At 40.0% G+C, this 14,890-nt stretch overlaps 1 long non-coding RNA gene across 1 annotated transcript in view; it reads left to right on the top strand.

The window, feature by feature from the left end:
• Nucleotides 1–406: 406 nt before the first annotated feature.
• The window catches only part of LOC132837118 (uncharacterized), a 52,563-nt gene continuing 38,079 nt past the window's right edge, over nucleotides 407–14,890 (top strand). The window contains exons 1-2 of the long non-coding RNA XR_009647433.1: nucleotides 407–487; nucleotides 7,603–7,675. This is a non-coding gene — a long non-coding RNA (uncharacterized LOC132837118). The remainder of the gene's footprint in view (nucleotides 488–7,602; nucleotides 7,676–14,890) is intronic.

Genomic DNA, 14,890 nt, shown 5'->3' with positions numbered 1-14,890 from the left:
AAAGCCCAGGAAGGTTTAGTTGGTGTGTAAGAATATGATATATAAAATAATGAAATATTCTTTTGCATCAATGCAGAACCTATTAAACCTGAGACTATTTTACCTAATAATATGCCAAGATAGCTGCTACATTTAATTTTTGTCTTTATAAATTGGTCTCATTGCAGTGAAACATCCAACTTTTGATTAGCCTAATCCCAGCTGGATTCCATTAATTTTCTAATCACTGTTCCAAAGAACAGATGACGTATCGTGGCTCGCATTCACAGCAGAAACTTGAAAGTGCAGACTGTGACCTTTGACATTTTAATGAGTCATCTAGGGCTCTTTGTAACAGCAACATGCTATGTCTTGAGGGAGAGTAACAATGCTACTGTTAACTTGATCCACTGCAGCAGCCAGTGAAAGATTGTGGCTCATTACAGCCTAGAGGGGCTTTGGAGCAAATCCGATACAATTTTATTGAGCAAATACTGGTCCTTATATGGTATGGTATTCTTATTTAAACCTCAATTATCAATCTTTACTGAAGGTTTTGATGTTGCAGTAAGAGTGAAAGTCGGTAGCTTATCTCTAATTGCACATGGAAAGACTCCTCTTTCTTTATCTTTTGATATTGCCACTTCATAAAGTGTCAAAAGTAAAATGAATACTTCTTTCTGTTTGTTGACATTTCTGGCAAACCTTGTGCTATTACACTACATTAGCACTGGTGGCTGAAACATGCCAGGCAAACTAAGGTATGTATAAAGGGGATTCATGTGAATTGAGCTCTGAAATTTGGAGCTACAGGCTTCTGACATGGCAGGTTAGCTTTGACCAGTAAAATACCTTCTTTCGTCTTCAACTGCTTCAGCTGGGAACACCATCTGTTACGTGATTCACTTTGGTTAACATTGGTAATATCGGAATAGTCACATTGATCCACAGTTGGTGTTGATGTGAGTCAGTAAACTGCAGGTGGGTTGTGCGTTATTTGTGCATGATGCAGTAATGCTTATACAATTATGTCCTGTAACATGCAAATTGTACATGAGTAATGAGATACTGAAAGATTCAATAGATACTTATTATGGCTCCTGATAGGGTCCGAAAGCCACAGGCACATGAGTCCGAGCTAATGTTAAATAATTCAGTTGCAAGATGTAGCTTACTTTGACCAGCATGCCATGCTTCAAGTAGCCTCAGCTCAGATGGAACCTGAGCCCTTTATACCCTCAGGTCACATGATGTGACACAGAGACGATACTATGGGAATGTCTCTTAAAGGTATACTGCATGCTAACACCACCATCAGGTTACCATTGCCCCACTGATGAAGCGCTTTGAGGGAATGCTGCAGGCTATTTGAAAAATGATCAAGACAAAAGCTAGTGTGCATAGTTGAAAATATCTTTTCAACACTTTTACTGATTAAAATACTGTCAGGGATTGGAAGAAGGGTTGATGTTAGAAATTGAAAATCCCCAAAGGTGACAAATGAAGAGTGTCCAGTTTTCCATTGACTCAGGAAAGCGGTTGCGTTATGAAGTCCTTATACCAGTGATGGAGGTGGGGTGCAGCAGGACGAGAGATTTATAATTTTTAACAATGTAACTGAAAGCCATCAATAGACATAGATTTTATTTCCTATCATGCCCATCATTACTCTGTCAGGCATGATTCCTGGAATCATTGGCAAGACTATTTATTTATTGACCATCCCTAATTTCTTCAAGGTGCTAGTGAACCATCTGCTTGAACCGCTGCAGTCCATGTGGCACAGGCATTCTCACTGGGTTGTCAGGATGGGAGTTCCAGGATTTTGACCCAGTGAGGCATGGTGACCCAGATCCAGATGAGGATGCTGTATGGCTTGGTGGTGTTCCCACGCATCTGCTACCCTTGTTCTTCCAGCTGGTAGAGGTTGTGGGTTTGGAAAGTATTTCATTAGATTGGACTGAAAATCATTGGCTGTTCTGGCATAATCCTTTTATAATTCCAGTTGAGTCTGGTGGAACAGATGAGGCCTGAATTCAGCATATTCTGGACCCAATCTCCCTTAGCTTCTAGGGGACAAGTCCTCTGCCAGCCAAACGGTAGTATTAGTGGCTGCAGGGATGGGAGGTGCTTCTGGACTTGGAAATCTTGCTTCCTAGTCAGGCTAGGCAAGTCTGGGCTGAAATCATGAGTGAAAGGTTACATATCAGCCTATCAACAGCTGTGGTAAGCCAATCTTTATGTTCAGTCCTGTTGCAGATTGGAACTCCAAGGGGGTTCGGGGAATAGGAATTTACAGACATCTTCTTTCTGGGGTGGCTCAGTAATGCGCCTGAGTCCCAGCTGCACTTGCCCATTTTTGCCCTTACCTGGAGCAGATAGGTGCCCATGATGTGATTGCTATATTTAAATTAAGCAACTTCCCAATTGTTCTGTCTGTATCGGCACCTAAACCAGAATTTGAGCTATGTGGGCTTTCAAGCTCATGACTGAAAGTATGTGTTGACATTGGAGCACATATATCTTTTTACCTTTTCTCTTTCTCTGTTTTTCTTCCTGCTGCACAATTTTGAATGAATCATGGATGTTTCTGATGGCTGAATCATACCTTGGTTTTGAAAACCCAAGGGTGTCCACAAAAGAAATCAAACAAATGTTCATGATTCATGTCTGTCTGCTATGGTTTGAACAGATGTTCAGCCCCTATGTTTAGTATGTGTCTCATTTTGAGCTCTTAAATGGACAGCATATGTATTCTCTGGTAATATACATTTTACACATGTATTTCAGGTTTGTAAAGATTGAAATTTGACAGTGAGATGGGCTGGGTTAATAGAAAAGTTGGCACAGGATCAGTACCTCAGATCTGTCACCTACAGGGTCAAGGCTGTGTCAGATTGTACCACACCCCACACAGCACCACACCCCAATTCTCCACCCAGGATCACTGCCCCATACCCACCCAGCACCCATCCAATTACCTACCATACGACACATTCTCCATTACTCGCCCTGATCTATACCTTGACGAGAATAATTGGAATGAGTGCTTGTCGTTATTGACTAAGAAAGTCTCCAGTTTTATTTTATATAAATTGAATAATATTGAATTGAAACCTGCTGTCTGTCATTGCCAATCTGAAGCAGGGAGTTTTCGAGAGCTCTTCCCATTGAAATAACAGGTTAATTAAGAACCAACTGAAACTGGATCCTTATTAAATGAGTCAGCTAGGCTGATTCTGTTAGGATCATATGAACTAGCCAGTTCAGTGTGATCTAGCATGTGGTTGCATGTTAAAACAGAGTGCTTCAATGAAGTGATTGAGCACGTTTAGGGAAGAAGGAGAAGAGGTATTCCTTTGCTTTTGTCTACGCTTTCTCAGCTTCTCAGAGTTTAATCTTTCTCTCTTGCAGGATAAGATGATAGTTAATTACTCAGTTTAAAAATGGTATAGTAGGTGGTGGCAAAATTAATAAAATATACAAAAAGGTAACTAAATATAAATTTAAATGCAATAATTTAGTGATTCTTTATAACAAATTAAAGTTAGCAAAACAAGGGATGTATCACAGCTGCAGCAGGTGGGAGTTCCTGACTATCAGTTTGGTCCAGAGCAAACATGTCTGCAAGAAGGCTGAGCTACAAACACTGCGGCCCATCAGGGAGGGGGAACGTAACTTGGATCATTTGTACCAGGAGGCAGTCACACATCTTAAGTTTGGTTAGGTCTGAGTTGGTTAGTGTTCAGGAATGGGGTGTGTGACAGTGATTGAGGCAGCTATGGGAACTCAGAGAGCTAAAGTACAAACCCTTAACCTTTGCAATTGACCAACAGGTTATGTTTCTTTGGCTTGTCAGGATGAGAGTGAAGGCTGCAAGGGGTCAGCTCAGAAATCATCACATGCTGGTATAGGAAGATAATCAGAGAGGGAGGAGTGAAAAGGAATGCTATGGCAGACAGGACAGTATAGTGAGGAAGATTGACACTCTCTCTGCAACAAAGAGTGTGAGTCCAGATGGTTATGTTGTCTACCAAGTGCCAGGGTTTGATTCATTTGCTTATGACTGGAGAGGACCTTAGAGTCAAAGGAAGATCCAGTTGTTGTAGGTACCAATGACGTGGGCAGGACAAATAAGGAGGTTCTGCATAGTCAGTGTGAAAAGCTATTCACCAAGTTAAAATGTGGAATCTCAAAGGTCATAATCTCTTCATTATTGCCTGAATCACATGCATACTGGAATAGAGTAATCAGATTAAAGACATAAACTTGTGGCTCAGAAATGGATGTAGGCAGGGTAGGTTTCAGTTCGTGGGGCACTGGCATCGCTACACAGGAGCAAAGTGGGATCTGTACTGATGAGATGGTCTCTAACTGAATCGTGCTGAGGCCGATAGTCTTGCCAACTACATAACTCAGAAAGTGAAAAGCATTTTAAGCTGAATAGTTGGGGTAAGAGATCAAATTTGAGAAGATGTGGTAAATCAAAAAAGTAGAGACAAGGCCAAACAGAAAGATATTAATATGGGTAATGATAAACAGACTGTGACTGTGATCATTCTTGTAAACCTCCTCTGGACCCTCTCCAAGGTCAGAATTTTCTTCCTTAGATACGGGGCCCAAAACTGCTCACAATGTTCCAGATGTGGTTTGACATGAGTCTTGTACAGGCTCAGTTTTACATCTCTGCTCGTGTATTCTAACACTCTAATAATGAATGTGAACATTGAATTTGCCTTCCGAACTGCCAACTGAACCTGCATGTTTACTTTAAGAGATTCCTAAACTGGGACTCTGAAGTCCCCTTGTGCTTAAGATTTCAGAAACCTTTCCCCATTTAGAAAATAGTCTACACTTCTATTCTTCCCATCATAACCCGATGCTTTCCTACATTATTATCCACATGCTACTTCTTTGCCCAGTCTCCTAGCTTATCCACATCCTTCTGCAGTCTCCTCACTTCCTCAACACTACCTCTATCCGCCTTTGTGTCATCTGCAAAATTGAATGCCTTCAGTTCCTTTGTCCAGATCATTAATGCATAACATGAATAGCTGTGGTCCCATTACTGACCCATGTGGAATTCCACTAGTCACCAGCTGTCATCCTGAAAAAGACCCACTATCCCCAATCTCTTGACAACTGCCAGCCAGCCAATCCTAGTCTATGCCAGGACTTTGCCCCTAACACCATGGATTTTTATCTTATTTAGCAGCACTTTAACAAAAATCTTCTGGAAGTTCAAATACATCATGTCCATGGCCTCTCCTTTATCTAATATCCTTCACATTTAGTTCCAGTTCTGCTAAAAGGTCATCAATATGAAATATTAGGTAGGATTTCACAACAGGCTTCCAGACCCAGAATTGTGGACCAAGAGAAAGCTCAAAACCATAACTTGACAACAGGTTAACTGATTCAGAAATTTTGCGAGAGGTGGTCTTTAATTTTATGCCAGCAGCTTGGCATGCATTAAGGAAGAACAGGATATAGCTGCAATCAGAAGGCCAGTTGTTGCACAGTATTTAATGGCTCCACTGGGAAAGGTGTGCCCTCCTGAATCAAGTCAAGGAGTGAGAGGGTAGGGGTGCCCAAGGAGAGTTAAGGAAAAAATAAATCTGATAGCTTTTTCCTGTAGTGTTCATGCAAGGGAGTTTAGACTTTTTCAGCTTCGAATTGGAAGGTTTGAACAATAGGGAGAGGCTGAATGGGCTGGGGCTTTTCTTCCTGGAGCAAGGAAGGCCCAGGCATGAATAGAGTGAATAGCCAAGGTCTTTTTCCCATGATAGGGGAATCCAAAACGAGAGGACATAGGTTTAAGGTGGGAGGGGAAAGGTTTAAAAGGGACTTAATGGGTAACTTTTTTGCAGGAGGGTGGTGCATGTATGGAACGAGCTGCTAGAGAAAGTGGTGGAGGCTGGTATAATTACAGCATTTAAAAGGGAACTGGATGGTCAATAAATAGGAGGGGTTTAGAGTGATATTGGCCAATTGCTGGCAAATGGGACTAGATCAGTTTAAGATATTTGGGCGGTGTGAATGAGTTGAACCAAAAGGGCCTATTTTCATGCTGTACAGCTCTATGACTATGACTCTATAAATTGCCCCTTCAGGGTTTTAGCCAGATTGGACTGGAACTTTTAAATTAAACTTCTTAAACTGAGGTAAATTCTTCCTTGACATTCCCGAAACAGCCTTCTTCCTCAGGAACACTTGTTTTGCACATCTGGTTTCAGCCAGGATTTCTGCAGACTGACCCAAACTGAAACTAAAACTGCTTTTTCCCAAGCTGTGATTGTTTCCCCTAAACTCCCAAAAGTTACGGAATCTTCTGTCTAAAAACGTAATACGTTATGTAATTTATCTTGTTCTCTTGTAACTCTTCCAACATAAACAAAACCTCTGTTCTGAGGAAGAGTCACTTGAAACATTAACTCTGATTTCTCTCCACAGACCTGCTGAGCTTTTCCAGCAATTTCTATTTTTGTCTTAAACAAAATCCCATTAACCTTCAAGAAGTCTCTCTCTAATACTGTGTTAAAAAAAAGTCACCATGGCTACAGAAATACTTACAAGTTAATCATTAACCTCATATGACCCTAGGTCACAATGTAAAAATCCAAAACTAATTAATTATATTTATTAATTCAATGTACATAAAGAACAAAACTTTCATCACATCACTCTGTGAGACAGCTTTCCCAATTTTGTTTCCCAGATGTTGGTTAGGATCTTTTTGCAGGTACAAAAGTGTTGCATGTGGCATTAACATTTCTGATGCCGATGTTGATGCTGGGCAGTTCTTCTGGTTTAATTCTTATTTAGCATTTTGTTACTTTGGTCCAACTGAGTGACTTGCTTGTCCATTTTGGAGGGCAGTTTGGAGTCAACTATTTTGCTATGAATTTGGATCATATGTCAGCCAGCCTAGATAAAGCAAAATGGGTTTATGTTTACAGTCAGTTGTTTTCATGGTCACTATTACTGAGGTTTCATTTTTAATTCCAAATTTATTTAGTGCACTTTAATTTCATGTCTCCAGAACATTAGTTCAGACCTTTGGGTTACTAGCACAATATCATTACTACTGTCCTATTGTTTGACTTGATGCTAAATTTTGCAATGCCCAAACATTGTCTCTTGACATTCTAATATGTTTGATGGACTCATTTCAGATTTTTCAACTAATTGTCTCTTGATTGCTTCCTGAATGATGACTTAATATATATGTTTGGCAACATCACAAATCAATAATGATGTATTCAACAACAGTCTGTGCTTTTGCTGCTGCCTCTGTTTCCTGAAGTAACACTCAGATGCTTTGATAGTTTATTCCTGTCTTTATGATAAATCTTCATATCTTACTATAAGTCCTTCGAGGAGTTACATGCATGACATGGTGTTGGTGCAGCCATGAACACCTGGTTAGCTTGAGTGACTAAAGAAATGAATGAGCAAGTGAAGAAAGCTATCAATTAATAATTGTTAGTAATATCATTGGGTCTGGGAGGAACATATTTCCTTCTTACTTTACTATGTGCCAGGAATTGCAACTTGTTTTATCAATTCTGCTCAACTACCTGAAATAGCAGGTTCCATGTACCTTTGTTTATTTTTTTCTAGCTAGTTCCTGCTTTTCTTGAAGATAGAAATGTGGTCCAAACTAAAACTGAACAGCATCATAACCAGGAATGAGGTGAGTTTATGTTGAACAGCCATTTTACAAACCTGATGAAGGGCTTTTGCCCAAAATGTCGATTTTCCTGCTCCTCAGATGCTGCCTGACCTGCTGTGCTTTTCGAGCACCACACTCTTGATTTTACAAACGCTGTTGAGATTTATAACCCATACAATTTTAGAGCCAGCCATCCTTACTGAACACCATCTGGCTTTCTAACACTTCCAAGTAGTTTGTCAGTTATACCTCAGTGGTGAACTCAGCAAGTTTTAGTATCAAATCCCATCCAGGATTGAAGTACAAAAACATCATTACTGAAACTCCATTGTGCTACTTAGGAAGTATTAGAGTATCAAAGGTCTCTCAGGGGAAATGTTAATCAGAGATCTTCTCTGATAATATAAAAGATCCTAAAATGCTTCTTCATATTTGAGTTATTTCTGCAATATTGGCTTATATTTATCCTTCAATAATCTATTGAAGAATAGTTAATCATTTGGTCCATCTACAAATATATGCAAGTTGGCTGCTCTGTTTCCTAGTTTTCAACAGTTACTATGCTTCACAAAAACTTCCTTGGATGTAAAACATTTTGAAAGGTTAGGTAGACATGAGAGATGTTTTTTAAATATGTGGCATTTTTTTCCTTTGCTGTCAGCCTGATTTAGCACTCAATCTATTTTTAAAATCCAACCTGATGTAACTCAGCCTTTTATTTCCCTCAGAAAATTTGCTCTGTTACTAATGTAACCACGAGTGAAAGCAAGTATATTCACAAAACCAGTTTTTTTTATATAAAGAGAATGAGATGGAACAGTGAAGGTCAAAATGTTCGGCTTGAAACTATTTGCTTAAATGCTGAAAGTTATTGTAAATTTGTTGTACTGTTAAGAAGGATTCATATTTAACCATTTTTGCGGACTTGGCTTTTAGAGATTCTGGAGTTGTCTGGATTTTCTTTTTAAGTGTTAATACAAACATATATTGAAACTTTTACTTAAAAATCATTTCATGGAAATCACATGGTTTCAAATAATTGCTAGCCTTGTTTGTCTGAACTTACTTTAGGGAAAACATTTGACTGGGGGAGAGCTAGTTTTCCTTAAAGATTGTTTGGACTGTCAGAATTAAACTGCTGAAAGAAAGAAGCTTCCTAGCTCAGCTCTTCTGTTTCCAGAGGTATACTCTTGGTGTGGGTCTTGTGTGACACTTAAACCCAAGGTCCAGTTATTTTCAGACAAGAGGCCTCTAAGCATTTGATGATACTTTCTGAATGACTGCATCTGCAAAAGTTTCCCAGTGACAATGGCAGGTGTTCAATGACATCTGTCTTTCTCTGCTAGAAGTGAGATCAGCAGCAATCTGAACATCTCAAACATTACCCTTTTTATCTTCAAGAATGAAAACTTATGGCCAAAACTATGTTTAGTTTTTGAAAGTCTTTGCAGACAGGAATCTGTTTTTCTTTTATTTCCCCTTTGCTGATTGTGTATGTGTTTGTTTGCGTGATTTGGGTTACTTAGCAAGACAACATTTATATTTTCATATTGCAAACTGAGTGAGGTAACTATTTTTGCCTCGTCATTAAAAAATGTTTGCTTTATAACAATTTTGGGTTTATAAAAGAAACCTGACTGATGAATCTTTTTATTCTAGGTCTACAATCATAAAACTGGCCAGATCAGGAACTGCGTAAAATTTATGTTGTGAGCCATGAAATAATGAATTTAATGTTTTAAAAGCAGTTCACATTACTGAAGAGGAAGCGCTGGTATAAAGGTATAAAGGTGGATCAAACGCCAGGAACCGAATTGTATCCCAGGATGTTTTGGGAAAATTGAGAAGAAATTGCAGGGCCCCTGGCAGAGATGTTTGTACTATCTATACCTACTGGTGAGGTACCAGAGGACTGGAGGATGGCTAATGCTATGCCTTCATTTAGAAAGGCTGTAAGAAGCTTGACAACTACAAATCTGTGAGTCTGACACCTGATTTGCATGAATTTGGGGAGGCAAGGAATGATTAGAGATAATCAGCATGGTTTTGTGCAAGGTAAATTGAGTTTTGCAAACTTGATTGAGCTTTTTGAGGAAGTAACCAAACGTTTGACAAGGCCAGAGTGGTAGATGTTGTTTACATGGACTTCAGTACAGTCTTTGACAAGGTTCTGCATGGTAGAATAATTCAGAATGTTAGATCACATGTGATTCAGAGTGATCTTGCCAAGTGGATTCAAAATTGGCGTGATGATAGGAGACAGAGGTGGTGATGTATAGTAGTTATTTGGACTGAAGACCTGTGACCAGCAGTTCCACAGGGACCAGTGTTGGGTCCACTTTTGTTTGTCATTTAAATAAATTATTTAGATAAGAATTTAGGAGACATCGCCCATAAATATATGCACTATGCCAAGATTGGTGGTATAGTGGACAGTGAAGAAAGTTGTCTCAGATTACAAAGAGATCTTGATCAATTGGGTCAATAGGCTGAAAAGTGCCAGATTGGGTTTAATTTGTATAAATGTCAAGTATTTCACTTTGGTAAGACAAACTCTTTACAATTAATGATAGGGTATTGGGTAGTGCTGTAGAACAGAGAAACCAATGGGTTCAGGTACATAATTCTTTGAAATTTGTACCAGATGGAGACAAAGTGGTTAAGATGATGTTCGGCACGATTATCTTCACTCCTCAGACCTTTGAGCAGAGGAGTTGGGGCGTCATGTTGAGGCTGTGCAGGATGTTGGTGAGGTCTGTTCTGGAGTACTGTGTGCCGTTCTAGTCACCCTGCTATATGAAGGATATTATTAAATTGGAGAGGATTCAGAGAAAATTTACCAGGATGTTGCTGGGAAAGAAATGTTTAAGTTACAAAGATAGGCTGGATAGTCTGAGATTTTTTTTCACTGGAGTGTAGGAGGTTGAGAGATGACCTTATGGAGGTTGATAAAATCATGAGGGACTTAGATAAGGTGACAAGCAATGATCTTTTCTCTAGAGTGAGGGAGTTCAAAACTAGGGGGAATATTTTTAAGGTTTGTGAAGACAATTTTAAAAAGGACATGGGGGCAAGCTCTTTTACACAGAGAGTGATTTTCCACATGGAATGAACTGCCAGAGGAAGTGATGAATGCAAGTACAATTACAAAATTTGAAAGACATTTGGATAAGCACATGAATAGGTAAGGTTTGGCGAGATATAGATCAAATGCAGACAAGTAGGTCTAGTTTGGTTTGTGAACATGGTTGGCGTTGTGTCTGAAAGGTCTGTTTCCATTCTATATGGCTCTATAATTCCATGAGTAGAAGGGCGAGAGAGAATGCCCCACTCCTCCTCTTTTGGTTGTAACAGTACATTATTAGATTAGATTAGATTCCCTACAGTACGGAAACAGGCCCTTCAGCCCAACAAGTCCACACTGACACTCTGAAGATGAACCCACCCAGACCCATTCCCCTACATTTACCCCTGACTAATGCACCTAATGCTATGGACAATTTAGCATGGCTAATTCCCTGATCTGCATATCTTTAGATTGTGGGAGGAAACTAGAGCACCCAGAAGGGACCCATGCGAACATGGGGAGAATGTGCAAACTGCACACAGACTGTCGCCTGAGGCAGGAATTAACCCTGGTCCCTGGCCATTTGATACAGCAGTGCTAACCACTGTGGCACCATCCCAACATGCCCTAGTAATTAATAAAAAGCTCAGACTCCTTCATACATTGGGAAGTCTCTGGCCTTATTTGACACATGATGGGCCAGGGTCAGACAGGGTCAGGAATGTAAGTTCCTCAAGGTGAGGTGCAGTTTGTAGAAGGAAAGGGGAGAAGAGAGTTGGTGACCTCAATTTTCATGAGGATAGGATTTGTGGTTTGTGGTGTAAATGATTCTTAAGCGTGCAAGGTCAAAAGATAGTAAGTGGCACTACAAATGTTACAATTTCCAGATTACTCCCTGTGCCACACGGAAGTGAGAACAGAGGATAAAGCCAATGAATGTGTGACTGGAAAGATTGTGCAGGAGAGAGGACTTCAAATTCCTGGGCCACAGGGACTAGCTCTGGTGATCATGATTTGGAGATGCCGGTGTTGAATTGGATTAGACAAAGTTAAAAATCACACAACACCAGGTTATAGCCAACAGGTTTATTTGGAAGCTTTTGGAGTTCTGCTCCACAACCACCTGATAGAGGAGCAGTGTTCTGAAAGCTCGTCCTTCCAAATAAACCTGTTGAACCATAACCTGGTGTTGTGTGATTTTTTTAACTTAGCCCTGGTGAAGATGACATCTGTACAAGCCAGACGGGTTGCACCTGAACAGTGCTGGGACTGAGCTCTTTGCCAGGCTTTTTGGTTAATGCTGTTGGGAAGACTTTAAATTAACTTGGTAGGGGTGTGAGAACCAAGTGTGAATAGTAGAGGATGATATCAGCAAAACTCTAACATAGAGAATAGCAAATTAATAAGTGGGGTCAGATGATGTGAGAAAGAAACAACGTTCTAAAACACAACTAACCCTACATAAATTTGCAGAATATATTAAATAACATTGGTGAGTTACAAAAGCAGATTGCCATGTAGTAACATAATGTAGCATTAGCAGAGACTTCTCTCAAGAAGGACAAGACTGGGTGTTAAATATTCAAGGTATAAGTTGTTCAGAAAAAAGAAAAGGATGGAAAGGAGGAAGGGTAGCAGTATTGATTAAGGGAAACATTGCAGTGCTGGAGAAAGAGGATATTTCAGAGGATTCAAATAGAATCAATTTGGCTCGAGCTAAGGAATAAAAAAGGATACAATAACATTGTTTGATGTAGTCTACAGCCCACTAACTGGTAGGTAGGATATAGAGGAACAAATCTGCAGGGAAATTACAGATTACTTATCCAGTGGTTATAATGAGGGACTTCATTACCCGACTATAGTCTGGGAGACTGGAAGTGAATGCAAAGGATGCATTGTTGGACCTGATCCTTAGAAATGAGGGTGGCCACGTAGATCAAGTGTCAGTGGGGATCATTTAAGTTCCATTGATCATTGGATCATAAGATGGTGGTGAAAAATGACATGCAACAATCCAAAGTAAGAAAACTGAATTGGCAGGAAGCTGATTTCAGTGGGGCCAGAGCAGAGCTGAGCTGGATTGACTGGAACAAGAGGTGGGTGGGAATGTCAGCAACTGAACAATAGACATCCTTGAAAGAACAGATAGTTCGGATGCAGTTGAGGTATATTCCCTTAAATAGGAAAGCTAGGACAAACAAATTCAGAGTTCCCTTGAGGACAAAGGAGGTAAAAATTAACAATAGAAAGAAAAAGTGTGCTTATGACAGATATAAAGCAGAAAATGCAATTGAGAACTAAGAGCAATACTAAAGGTTTAGGGGGGAGATGAAAATAACAAATAAGAGAAGCAAGCAAGAATTATGACTAAAGACTAGAAAGGGAAATCCCGAAGTTTTCTAAAGGCATATAAATAGTAAAAGGGTGCTCAAAGGAGGAGTAGGGCCAATCAGAGACTCAAAAGGGAATTCGCCCTTGGAGGTAGGAACCATGGCAGAGGTGGTTGCTGAATACATTGCATCTGTCTTTACAAATGACAGTGTGGGTCAGTTAGCTCAGATAGTTAGAGTTTGGTGTTAATGACACTAAGGTTGTAGGTTCAATCCCAACACTGATCAGGTGTGGTTTTGGGGTTTGCAAGGGATGGGTTCACATTTGCAGGGTCTCTGTTCAGGGTGGCATGGTGGCTCAATGGTTAACACTGTTGCCTTACAGCATCAAGGACCTAGATTTGATTCTAGCCTCAGGTGGCTGCCTGTGTGGAATTTGCACATTCTCCCCATGTCTGCGTGGGTTTCCTCCCACAGTCCAAAGATGAGCAGGTTAGGTGAATTGGTCAGGCTAAATTGCCCATAGTGTTAGGTTAGGGGTAAATGTAGGGTAATTGGTCTGGGTGGGCTACTCTTCAAAGGGTCAGTATGGATTTGTTGGGCCAAATGGTCTGTTTCCACTCTGTAGGGTTGCCTAGGCCATGGTGACAGAGGTGAAAAGTGTGGTGCTAGAAAAGCACAGCAGGTCGAGGAGCAGGAGAGTTGATGTTTTCGGCACAAGCTTGATGAAGAGCTTATGCTCGAAACATCGACTCTTTTGCTCCTCGGATGCTGCCTGATCTGTTGTGCTTTTCCAGTGCCACACTTTTCGAGTCTGACTCTCCAGCATCTGCAGTCCTCACTTTCTCTCATGCTGACAGAGGTGCAAGCTCTATTACCAGAAGGGTTCAATATTAATAAAGAAGAGGTGTTGGATAAACTCTTGATTTGGAGATGCCGGTGTTGGACTGGGGTGTACAAAGTTAAAAATCACACAACACCAGGTTATAGTCCAACAGGTTTAATTCGAAGCACTAGCTTTCAGAGCATCGCTCCTTCATCGGGTGATAGTGGAGGGCTCAATCCCAACACACAGAATTTATAGCAAAAATTTACAGTGTGATGTAACTGAAATTATACATTGAAAAACAGACAATCAACTTTTCAATGTATAATTTCAGTTACATCACGCTGTAAATTTTTTGCTATAAATTCTGTGTGTTAGGATTGAGCCCTCCACTGTCACCTGATGAAGGAGTGACGCTCTGAAAGCTAGTGCTTCCAATTAAACCTATTGGATATAACCTGATGTTGTGTGATTTTTAACTGGATAAACTCTTGGCATTTAAATTTAACAAACTACCAGAACTGGATGAGATGCATCAAAGGATTTTGAAGAGAGTAAAGGAAGGAAGTTATGAGGGCTTAGGCAATAATTTTCAGTCTTCCTTGTACTCTGGTGCTAGAAGGCAGAAGAATTGCAAATATTACAGCTTTATTCCAGAAAGATTGGAAGGATAATCCCAGCAATTATCGACCATTATTCAGGATAGAATTAGTAGTCACTTAGAAAAGGGTTTGCTGATTAGGATGAGTCACCTTTCTAAAGGTGTTTAACTAAATTGCTGGAGGTTTTGAAGTGGTAAGGCTTAATGAAGGTCATGCTATTGATGTGGTATGTATAGATGTCCAAAAGGTGTTTAATTCAGTGCAACACAACAGCTTTGTGGGAAAAGTTATAAGTCCTCCTTTATTAGGGGTAGTAGCAATGTCGCTACAAAATTGGCTGTGTGATAGGAAACAGAAAACAATGGCCAATAGATACTTTTATATTGGAGGAAGGTTTGTAGTGGAGTT

This window comes from Hemiscyllium ocellatum, chromosome 3 (genome assembly GCF_020745735.1).
Source record: "Hemiscyllium ocellatum isolate sHemOce1 chromosome 3, sHemOce1.pat.X.cur, whole genome shotgun sequence".
Classification (NCBI taxonomy): Eukaryota; Metazoa; Chordata; class Chondrichthyes; order Orectolobiformes; family Hemiscylliidae; genus Hemiscyllium; species Hemiscyllium ocellatum.
This window is presented reverse-complemented; position numbering and strand designations above follow the sequence as displayed.